Raw genomic sequence first — 12847 nt, 5'->3', positions numbered from 1 at the left:
TATCTTTAATAGGATGGTCCCTTACATTAAATGTGATATTATGGTGACTAAGATGATTCAAATGATGCATGGACAATTTTATCACTTTTAGACTTAAAATGATGAATGAGCTTCATTTTCTTTATAATTTTGATGTCCTTGTGCCTCATTTGTTCCGATTGTAAATCTTTATATTTTGTGCAAATAAATGATTCAAAGTGTAATATCTGTTCTTATACTCCACTTCATCTGTTCTTCCCTTGGCCAGGAAGGAATCTCTTTAGACTAAAGCAAATTAAATTTTTGTCCCAGTTCAAAATGTCATTATTGAGGAAGTAGGATTTTCCTTACATTATCAATGGCCTTAAGCCTGACTATATTCTCGTGGGTGGGAGATACATAGGGAGATGCTGTAAAATTAGTATTTACCCACACCCATCTCCTGCTGTAGGAAGCTGTGACAAAAGGTCGGAAGGTGGAGATTAAAAAGGTATTGCAGAAGAGGAAGTACACTCTTGCTCACAAAAAAATGTATGACCAGTCCCATCAGTATTCCCTGGTATGGTCGCCTCAGGCAGTTAGCTAACACTCTTCTTAAAGGAAGGCCTCGGAATGAGGGGGGGTTAGTCTAGAACTGCAGAGAACCATACTTCCGTCCAACCAAAGAAAGGATACCTAGGTTAAAAATGACCCACACTGAGTTGGACTGATTGTCGAGGACGTACCATCGACTGTTGTTAACAGTCTAGCCTCTGTACAAAACTTGAACTTGCTGTAAAAATTAACAATAACAATAAAACTCATTTACTGAGAAACCGGCTCCAAGGGAGATAATTCCGCCAGTGAAAGCAAGAACAGAAATCCTACTACTACTGCTACGGCATCTCCTTCATCATTATCGTCGTCATCCTTCCGTGTTTACTAATACTTGCACTTTACACAAGTGCAAACATCGGACCTTTCAGTGTTTAATCGTTTCAAATACTCTACTCAAAACCTGGAACATGGGATCTCAGTTTTTCTTTCAATAATTAGGAATTATTGACATCATTTTTTAAAATTATTTTTGTTACGAGGAATACCGTGCGTTATTCGTCGTGCCACAACACGCATCAATTTTAATTTAATTTTTAATTTGGGATGGTCTCTCTTCTTAAACAAAGTATGGCCTTTCTCTCTTTCTAACAAAATATTTTTTGGAAGAACATTCACCAAAAGAAATAAAAGTGTATCAACTCTTCAAAGGTAAGTAATTAATTAATTTAAAACGTTTCGTTTCATTTACAAAATTATTTAATTATTGCTTTTTAATTTCATTATTAAACGAATATTTCTTTGATATTTAACTGAATTTTATTTGATAAAATAGCGTATATTTGTAATGATTAAAGTTTTAGAATTTAAGCAGACGAATTTCTAAGTAGGGCCAAGGTGTTCCATTGTTATTCGGGCCGAAATAAATGAACAACTTTTCCTGAAGTCATCAAAAGTAAATAAAAATGAATGAACAATTTTGCAACAAAAAACTTTTGACAATTAGTTTCTCTTTAATTATTGCTATCCCCCCCCCACCCTTTTTTAAAACTCTTCTTTCAATTAATCAGCAATGAAATTTATTTCATTTAAAATTAAAACCATTTTTTTCCTTTTAAAAACATAAAACGAATAAAGTTAGAGGTTTATATTTTTGTAGATATTACAAATATATATATATATATATATATATATATATATATATATATATATATTGTTCGTTTTTTTATCTTAAGATTTTTTATTTTTTATTTTTAGATTTTTCTAAGTGAAGTTTCATTATTTGTTAAATGTTCGATGAAACATTTGAATTGGAATGTTTTTCTTATTTCTGATATTAAATGAAGAAAATTATGTTTGTATATACGGAATTTACTCTTAAACTAAGCAATCGATAATTATGAATTTTGGAATGCTAGGCGTAAGGATGGATAGTATGGGCTACATTTAATTTAAAGCCTCCTTCAATATTTTGTGAAATTTTAGCAATAAGTATTCGATATCAATTAATAAATATTTTCTAAATTTCAGTTTCTTTTTAATTTTTTAAAAGGATATTGGGAGCATAATGAAGGCATAGCCTCATTTTTGAAAAGTCAAATATTTCAGATTTTCATTAAATTTGAGTCGTAGTCATTCGATGCAAGTTAAACAAGATCCCCTGGATTTTAATTTCCTCTTAAGATCCCTTAAGTGTTTAAACATTTTCTGGAATCAAAATTATGTAATAGGTTTTAATCAAAATAGGAATAATGATTCTAGCCAAAAGGTTTAGCAGCATCAATGCAATGCATCATACCTTGATGTTATTATTCTTAAGGAGGAGGGCATTAAAGTTGTACAAAGTTGTTTTGTTCGAGAAATTAAGTTTTACCCGTCCTGGTACGAGTATTCTTTTAGTATAGAGGTATTTATTTGTTTCCCTACGAAAGCAAATGTGACACAACGTCGTTTTAATGTGGGGTAGGGGGAACCAGCTCCCCTAGAAGGGGCGCTCTCTGGAAGTAGGCAAAAATATCCTCACCTGTGTCAGGTATATATATGTAAGAAAAAAAAAATGATCCAAGTTTCTGTTTCTGATATTTTCTAATTAATTTTTTGGTGCTAGTGCACTTACTGATTGATTCGCGCTATTTTTTAAATCGTATTTCCAAGTTTAATGAAAGTTTTATGTTTTTTTTTTATTCAATTGTAATGTTAAAGTATAGAATAGGTACAAAACACCCTCCCCTCCCCATGTTAAGAATGGCTTTTTAAATAATAACGTTATTTCAGCACGGATCACTCTCTGCATGCATGAGTACCAAGAAATTAATAATTACTCGATTGTGTCTAAAATATATCACATATACACAATTAATTGAAAGTAAGAATTTTAAACAAATTGATCACTTAACAACTATATTTTGGATGTCTGTCTTGAGCTGATTGCATGGTAACAATAATAATAATAATAAAAAAAAACCCACGGTAGCAGAAGCAGCACTAACCCTAAGTTTAAGGGTGATTGTCTGTCGGAGCCTGAAAGTAGCGACAAAAAAAGTTCGACCGCCTTTTTTTGATTGACGAATTCGGCTAAGTGAAAGTAACAAAACACATTTTAAAATAACAAAATTTCCAAACAGTTTCAGAAATTTAAAACTATGCAGGTCGATAGGAAAATAAGTTTTAATGGTATTTTTTGTGTTTCGTAATAGTTATTTGTTGTATATTTCGCTTATTTTCGATTTATTAGCTGTTAACTTTTTCTGTATAAATACCGACTAAAGTATAAGTCCTATTACTAGGAAATATGCCACTCCCTCCCAATTTGAATGCTCCACCTAACTGGATTGCTCCGTTACCAACAAATACAACAAAAATGTGTTAAAAAGAAAGAGAGGTTTATTTTCTTTCTTTCTTTCTTTTTTTTCATTTTGTGTTATTTCTTGTTCTAACTTATCAGTTCCTATCGAGTCCATATTGCCTGACATTGACACTAATTTTGGTTGATAATTTCAATACTTTTGCTGAAGACTGGTCGTGCTATTTTTTTTTTTTTAGATAGGATTTTCAAGTTAAATTCAATTTTTACTGTATCATTTGTTTATTAAATTGTTAGGTGAAAACACAAAATATTAAAAAAAACAAAAAACAACAACAACAAAAAACGTCAATCTTACCGTGTTTAGAATGGGTTTCTAAATAATATTATTTCAGCACGGTCCGCATCATGATTTCTGAGTATCATAATTTCTAAGAAAGTATTTCTTGGTAAATTGTATCTAAGAAGGTGCATTCCCTGACATTAAAAAAAGAAGCGAACATCGAAGTTTCAAAATATTGATTTAGTCTTTTAGTTCTTTTCTTTTTTTGTATTTTTGTTTGGAAATATGCAGGAAAAAGAAAAACTAAAAGACTAAGTCAATTTTGGGAGCTACATTTCTTCACATTAAAATCTAGTGTGCCCTCGTGGGGAGGTAATTAAATAGATTCTCCATAATTGTTGGTTTTTAATGTAGGCAAAAATCTATTGACATTCCATCAACTTTATGTGACAGGCAATAATACTCCACCCTCCACCCCCGCTTTACAGGCAATGCTTGGGACTCATAGAACTGAACAAATATTACAATTTGATTCTGACTAAAAAGTCAAATTTGTTTACTTGATTCCGACAGCAGAAGTTAGATGCAGGGTCATTTCATGATTATAATTCAGCTCCTCAGGAAAGAGCATTTTCTTTGTATTTAACCGTAGTCTGGCCAGTCTCTTTGGTTTCCTCTCACAGATGAAGAGGCAGCAGGCAATAAATCCATCCTCATAAAGAAGACGACGAAGGCGAGTAAAGTCTACACCGTCTTTGAAAGAGAAAATTATTGCCTCAAAAGATGGCTTAAGACAGAACAGATACAACACCGTAATCCTAGTTCATCTGCTTCCCACAGTGGCAAGTTTAAACATAGGGTTGGTTTATATTGGGAATCCATCTCCCCAAAAGACGTACTTTGGTCTGACTGCAGAAATAGTTTGATTAGTTGTGTCAGTATTTCTGACAGGCAATAAATCAATTCCTTTCTCCTAAAAGAGGAAGATGGTAAACTCTTTGCTCTCTCTAAAAGGCAGAGTTAATGCTTGGGAGGATTGTCTTCGGAGGCTGAACAGATACTACACTTTAATTCAGAAGTCGGATAAAAATGTAAGGAAGTTTGAGTTAATACTTTCGTGTTTTAACGCATGTATGCAGATTAATGCAGATTTTTCTTTCTCCAATAATTAATTCGGTCATGTGCCATGTTTGATCCGTCAAGAGAGGCCAGTAACTTAGAGAGATAATCGGCGCAAGGCTATTATTATGATTAATTACTAATTGATGATGCTTGGTGTTTATAATGAGGAAAATCTACTTGAAAAATGCATATTATTTTGTGCTGTTTCATGTGCATTCACATTAAGAAGAACTTTTCTTTGTGATATTGGATTCTTTCGATAGCCAAACTGACCCACCTCCCCCCACGATTGTTATACTTGCCGAGGATTCATTCTCAGCACTCAGTTCGATAAGGTCCACCCTATTTTATCAGTAGCCTAAAGCACCTTTGTTAGAATGAAATATGGTAACGCTTGATCCTAACTGCCAAATTATTGTTTAAGTATAAATATCACTTACAAACCAAACTTAGATTTAAAATAAAACTAGCAATATTGTCCGGGAGTCTTTGATTATCACTTTTTAAAACTCTTCAATTCATAAATAAACTAAGAGCCAAAGGTTCCAAATCAACAAGAAGCCTGATAGAGAGAGGTGTTGATTCCATGACGAATATATATATATATATATATATATATATATATATATATATATATATATATATATATATATAGAGAGAGAGAGAGAGAAACTAACTATGTAATGGTAAGCCTTATGTGTGAGTTAAAGGTAGAAGAGTATGAACATTATTGAAGCTTAAAATAGGATTTTAAACATTGTTTTAGTTTATGCTAGTGTATTTTTGATTTTAATAAATCATAATTTATTATATAATTATCAAAATTAGAAAAAAATTTTTGTAAAAAAAAAAAAAAAATTATGCTGACACAAAGCAAAAATATGTGAGTAATCTCATGATTTTATTAATATAGAAGAGTTTTTTTTTTCATTGAATTCTATCAAATTTGTTTCTAATTTTTGGTAAAAAATTTCCAAAGATTAAATGTTGGTTCAATTATAACGTGGAGCCATTGGAAATTTTCGTCTATAATGCATATTTTATCCAAATTTTGATTAGTCGTATTTCTTGTCGCGAAATAAAATTGTATTTTGCCTTTCAACATGCATTAATTTGAATTTTTATTTTTAAAAATTCGTTGGTAGACGTTTATTTTACTTTCATTTTGACAGTTATTAAATTATCACAAATATGTTTTTAATTTCATCATTTAATATTGCTTTCATATTTGTTAAATTTCGTTTTTGTGTAGAAATAATATTCCAAGTTTATTTTTAGCTTGGACAAGTTTCATGTGTTTGATGAATTAAAACAATAAAACTGTGTGGTGGTCATCGATCAAAACAAATTGAAGTTCGATTCTGAACACTTTAAAAAGTAAATTAGAAGTTTATTTCAGAACAAGGCATATAATTTAAAATCAACAATCAATTTTATCCAAAATGAAGTTAAAAACTCATGATGGATCGATTCCAATATTTTTCCCAATTCCGATGCCATTACCGATTCTCTACTAAATTTCCAATTCCAGTAATTTATAAATCTCTAAATATTTAACTATAAAATTGTTATGTTACCCAATTACTGTAGAAACACATGTTAAATGTGCATATATTTTCTCAAACGTAAAGACATTTATAAGGAGTGATCTATAGATTTTAGTGTTAGTGGTAGCTTAAAATCAATACATATTTTTTTTTTTTTTGTTACTATCAGCAGTGGAAGATTTTGCTTTAAATAAAATCAAATGAGAAAGAGCATTAAAAGAATCTTTTTTGGCATCGGAAAATATGGACATTTTATTTTTCCATTCCGATACGCCCAAAAGTTCTGATTTTCCCGATTCTGATTAATCGTCTCAACACTAATTAAAATCACACAAAGTGAGGAAAATATAATAATCGTATTGAAATTGTGTCCAGTGTTCAGATGAACTACAAAAGTGCTTAAGTATGTTTCACTGAATCGAGAACCATGGAGCCATTAAAAGATGTATCGCAGGCATTTGCTCTATGATTAAGCAATTCTGAGCATGAAGTGTTTTCGAACGTTGTAAGAACTGTATTGTATTCTGACTTTGTTGGCATATTCACATCTGTTAGACACATGGAGATCAAAAATGTGTTCGAGATTGTTGTTGGTGAGATGATTAATAATTTTGTGGTTGTTTGTTGTTCCAATGCTGCCTATAAAATGAAACTTAAAAGTTAATGCTGAATAATACTCTTTTCATATGTAAAAATAAAATGTCATTACATTAAAATTCCTAAAACATATAATCGGATTATTTTTGCTAAGGGCCGGTCGAAAAATAAAGTAATGGAGTAAGTTTATGTTAAATTTACACGAAAAATGACCTCGCCACTGCTACAAGTTGTACAAATAATTTTTTTTTTTCTGAAGTTATAAACTATCATTGGCTACACAGGTTGAAGCGAACGATTGTGTGTAGTGAGGCTATAGACTTTTTGCACGAGGACATGTACTTTTATGCCTACTTTGGCCCATTCAGTTACCTTATTTGTGCATTGTTCAGCAGAGACACAAAATGTTTTACTCCATAGATTATCTTTGTTGTGATCTGATGGATTCCTGTTAGTAGTATCTAGTCATTTTAAGTAATGGCGCTTCAATTAGGGGTCAAAAGTTTAGGTTCATATCAATCATTATCATTAGGTAATCAACGTTTTTGAGTGAGCTATACACATCTGGCGCATTAGTTTTGGGCAGTGTATTTAAGAATCAATCAAGAAGTAAGCTTAGCTGATTCTTATGATCTGCAGGGCGAGTTGAGAAAATGACTGTGAAAGTGAATGTGCGATAGAGAAACTGCACGTGCTGTTACCAGTTGCATCTGTATGGCTCAAGAAACCAAGTTAATTATTGTTGTTAATATTAAAATCCCCAAATACGTGTATTCAAGTGCTCAGATCCAAAGAGAATACTGTATCAATACTATTATATAGTCAAGCAAAATACAGTTCTGAAAATGGTAGAGGATTTATAAGTAACTAACGCCATGTTCCAAGGTTAATCTAAATCAGATGATCATATAATTTTAAAGCTGAGTGGGAAGTCTGTGGTGGTTGTCTTACTTGCTATGAACTTTCTCGCTTCTCTTCATCACTTAAAATGATTTTGTCTGGGAAAGGGGTGCTATAAAAAGGCATTTATTTTACCCACAAACTTTTGTGTGATTAGATGAAAGTATATTTATATACAAATAAGTACACATTGATCGTTATAATAGAGTTGATTATTATCATTATTTGCTGACTAGGAGTTCTTACACAATGTTTCCAGAAATCTGAGTGACAACAAGTCTCTTCAGATTTCCAATTCTCCCTACCTCTTTTGATAACCTCTGCAAATGATTTTTATAGCAACAGTTGTTTACCGTTGATTTCTTGCTGGCAATGACCATTGGTTATTTTTAGTATTTGGGTAGCAATAAGACTCCCAAAGATCTCAGTATAAAGGTTGATACCATTACACTCTTTTGGGTTTATAAAATTTACAGTTTATTATTTACCTGTGAGGAGTAGTCACACAAGCCATCTTCAAAAATTTCTGTTTGAGAATAACCTGTGGTGTTCCCTGAAATCTGAGTGCCAACAAGTCTCCCAAGATTTCTAGTACTCACCACCTCTTTCAATAACTTTTGCAAATTAGTTTGCATCATTGCGACAGTTGTTTACTATTGATATCTCATTGGTAGCGACCATTGGTTTTTACCTGGAATTTGGATGGCAGTAAGTCTCCCCAAAGTCTCATTCCTCTTCACACTCGTCCAATGGAGGTAGTGTTAGTGCTTTCTCTTCTCAGTCCTTCAATCCTCCTTGACTTTCTCAATTATTTGATGTGGTGTGGCATAAAAATCAACAGTACAATTGTGTTTTTGGGGGGCAGGGGTTAATTTACAATTATACAGTTTCAGTTTTTGTGATTCCATGTGGCATTTCTTTCTGTTTTACATCTGTTATAGTTTCTATGTCCGGCTTGCTCCTGCAGCTCATACACAATTCAATGGTTTTCCTTAATATTTCAGCCATTTTCATTATTGTTATCCATTGTATTTTTTCAGCCAACCCTCTGATTCCAATCTCTCATTCTTTTCTCAAATTCTTTGGGAATGTTCCTAGTGCTAATCCTATTATTGGTGTAATCTTGACTTTCTTCATCTTCCATATCTCCTTGAGCTCTCTAGCCAGCTCCATGTATTTGTTCCGCGTCTCTGATTCCTTGATATTCACTCTGTTGCGAATTATTATTATTATTATTATATGAAAGTTATATTTTTAGCTGTTATTGTTTATATTCAGTTCTATATTTTAAGCCCTTAGTGATATAAACCTTTAAATTGTTCAAAACAGAGTATTTAAACTTGTAAAAAAACATCGATCTTTATATTCTTTTATTTTCAAAAAGTAAATTTAAAATATTTATTTTCTGTTAATTTACTATGTAATTTTCTAAAGAACACAGAATTTTTTCCTCGATTCAAAATGCTTATATATTATGTAACTACTAGAAGAGGAGTATTGAGAAATCACCATGCAAACATTGGTGTGTCATTGTTGTCGACAATAAAGATAGGTGTAACTTGAATTGCTGTTGCTTAACAACAATATGAACTGTTCTATAAATATATTGATTTCATACGTTCAGTGTTTATATATCCCCTGTGTGTTTCGTTTTACTTCATTCGAAGTTCTCAGAAATCGAGGGGCTCCTTTCCTGGGGCTAACACTTGGACTCTAAATGAGATACATAGATATTCGAATGTTCCATTAAAGTTTTTTTTATTTATCTCAAACAATGTGTGTGTACTAACCATGGTACCTTGAAATAATAAATGTATGGTTTAAAGATATTAAGAAAAAAAAAAAATTTTTTTCGTTTTCGTTATAATAATGTCTATTGTCAACTAAATATTCTTTAAATAAAGAATATAACATTTCTTTGTTTATTGAAAAATGTTACAATTTAAATTATTTTAAAATAATTCTTATCTAAATATTCTTTAAATAAAACGAATGTCACTTTTAAATTTATTTATTTAAAATTGTAACAATTAGATGTATTAAAATTACATTAAAATAAAATAAAAAGAATGCCAAGAGAAAGTTTTAAAAAATGGTGAAGTAGACTGGACAACAGAAAGCGATTTTGGAACAATTCATTTTCAAATAAACAAAGTCGGAATTGTTGACATTGGTTAATTTTCAATTAGGCGATTTCATTTATTAAAATGCTTGGTGTAGGTGATAGCGTTAATAAGCATATCGGTTTACAGGTAATTTACTTTAAGACGCATAGATTGTAATTTTGGTTCACATTAAAAATACGGTTTCTTTGTGTAAAAAATAAAACATGTCTACCTTAAGAAATTAGTTTTGTTGATATGGTTTTAAGGTTTGTAAACTTCTTCTTCAGTATCAAAATCTGATCTGCAGATTTATTCCATTCTGTCCGCCGATTTCATAGAATATATAAGATTGCATACACAAATTATTTGTTCTTATCTATTTTTTGCAAACAATTCAATCGGTATATTTTGGGAGATCGATTATCCGAGTCTTACATGTAAAATTAAAACTCTGGTGTCAGCCTAACAAATGCCGCACGAGAAAAGTTTTTTGTTTCAAGAAAAAAAAAGAGTTGAAGATAACAATAAGTTTTGTATGCGCATATAAAAATAATGAGATAATAATCTTAGTTGAAGTGAAGTATATTTGAATGAAGAACCAATGTTTCTTTGTATTTGTCCTATAGAGCTTTGCAAAAAGAGTAAATGCTGTTTTGTGATGTTTATTTCAAACGTATGCATGGCCGTTGGCATATTGAAAGTATACCCACTACTTCCTGATGAGGTTTAATCTTGACTGACGTAAATTAACAAAAATGGTTTAGTAATCTAAATTTCGAATCAATTGCAAGAACATTCGGCGTTTACCTACATGCGCACGTAGGTGAAAGCTGTCACCTGACCTCTCTCATCTCATCAATCCTTTTATTCGAATTATTCGAACTATTATTCTCACCATGGTTGCGATTTTCACAAAGTTTCTGCAGATGTAATCTTCAGCACTCTTCAGGTGCATCTTTTAGGACTCTAGAATCTTTGCCAAATTTGGAAAATCTATATGAAATTTTGAACTGCACACTTTATTCATTCCAGTTGTTCTCGTTCCATCAACCATGGCTTGGTGGATCCGTGGCACAGCATATAAAGGCGTTGATTTCAGTCAGTTCTAAGTGACAGTCTTCTGGAGGTTGACGGTTCAGTCCTCACTATGGGCTATAATCTAATATAATCTAAGAATAAAATTAAAATTTACTTAACACTTATACCTTGTCATGCCTGTTGGAACGAGAAGAATTTACCTCCATGGTAGATATCGAAATCAAAACTTTTCGACCTCAACATCCATTCATGTACATTCTATTTTCAATGAATTCGCCCCATAGCAAACCCTTTGAGGACACATCCCCAAATATCTTAATTAATTTTTCTGTTTTTTTTAAATACTGCTGTGAAGCGAATTCATTAAGAGTGATGGATATTCCTTAAGTATAAATATTAACATGTTTATTTTTAAGATATATTAAAAAAATTATGAATGTGGCAGTAATTTAATATATTTTTATAAAGTTGTAGAGGTTTATTAAAAATTTAATTTATTGTGTAGTTTTTCTAGTATAATAACAATAAAAGTATTACCTGTATAAAATTAATCTAGCATATTATGTAAGTTGCAATTTCTGTATTTTGCATAAAGCATTTTTGTTGTTCTTCTTGGTTAAAAGATGCTATTTGTACGTTATAGAAATAAAACCAGATGTTATCATTAAATGCTTACATCTTTAAAATTATCAAATCTATACAACACGATTCACACACACACACACACACACACACACACACACACACACACACACACACACACACACACACACTTTAAAATATTTGTTTTTAAATTTTTGCAAAAATAAATCTTGTGATTATTATCAAATGAACACTATCTTGCAGGTTATAAATTATTTGCTGTCATTTTTATAAACGACTAATTTTAACATAAAATGTCTTCTTTTGAAGTTGATATTTGTCGCGCATTTGTTCACTACTAATTGAAAATTTGAGTTATTTAATTGTTTGGTGTGTGTGTAGGGCAATCTTTGGATTATTATATAGAGTAAATCTCAACTAAAAATAACATGGTTTAATTTTCATTTAAAATTATCTCCCTGTTTAAAAACACATGGTTATTATAGCTAAAGAGAAGTTGGAAAATAAAATATGGGAACCATTTTATGTAAAACTTGCACAGAAAACTGATCCCTTTGTTAAATATTGAACAAATCATTTTTTTTTTTTTCGTTTAAAAATTTGATGCTTAATAGATGACAAGATGTAGCTATCCTTGAATGTTCAATTCTGTTATAAGAATGATGAAGACAAAAAGAAATATAAAATTTATCAAATATATAAACATAAATGAACTAAACTTCCTGAAATGTATTTCTATTATACACCTTCTCTCTATTTGCAGGTTAAATATATAATTTATAGCCAGATATTTTGCCAAACTTTTGTCTGATTGCTTCAAGACAGCATTCAAAATAATCTTAAAATATATTTGATTTGAAAATAACTCTATATTTGACAGTGATCAATATCTCCAGGCAAATGAATTTTCATTTCTTTTCTCTTGCCTTCACTCTGCTTATCATGCGTGCGTCTTTTATTTTCTGACAGTTGACATATTTTCTGAAATTCATTCAGGAATTACTGTTATTCTTTTATTTGGATCAATTTATTTTATTTGACTTTTTTTTTTTAGATAAGTATTTCATGTTATTTATACTAGCAAAAAATATGCGACTAGCAAAAACAGTTTTACTAGCATATATGATAAACGAACATATACAACACTGTATTCCAACTGAAAAGTTGGTATCATAACAAACGAACATATACTACACTACCCATCAAATAAAGCAATGAACGTGCTCCTCCATTTGTTTTCAGTCAGTATCGCATGCAACAGTATGAGTGAATTAGGTATTGTGCATATGTGTGTGTTGTGGTTTTATCAGAGTGTGGATGCATATGCGGATTACTG

The 12847-nt window shown here is 31.0% G+C and overlaps 1 protein-coding gene across 2 annotated transcripts in view; it reads left to right on the top strand.

Moving 5' to 3' along the window:
* The first annotated feature begins 848 nt into the window (after positions 1-848).
* The window catches only part of LOC145257268 (phospholipid-transporting ATPase ABCA1-like), a 379489-nt gene continuing 367490 nt past the window's right edge, over positions 849-12847 (top strand). Inside the window, exon 1 of one of the 2 annotated variants that reach the window (XM_080115648.1) lies at positions 849-1224. The gene's annotated coding sequence lies outside the window, so the exon portion shown is untranslated. The remainder of the gene's footprint in view (positions 1225-12847) is intronic. The other variant, XM_080115647.1, reaches the window with a different exon arrangement.

Source organism: Euprymna scolopes, chromosome 3, assembly GCF_053919585.1.
Source record: "Euprymna scolopes isolate OS-2025 chromosome 3, ASM5391958v1, whole genome shotgun sequence".
Lineage (NCBI taxonomy): Eukaryota > Metazoa > Mollusca > Cephalopoda > Sepiida > Sepiolidae > Euprymna > Euprymna scolopes.
Note: the sequence above shows the minus strand (reverse complement) of the source record. Positions and strands in the feature narration are given on the sequence as shown.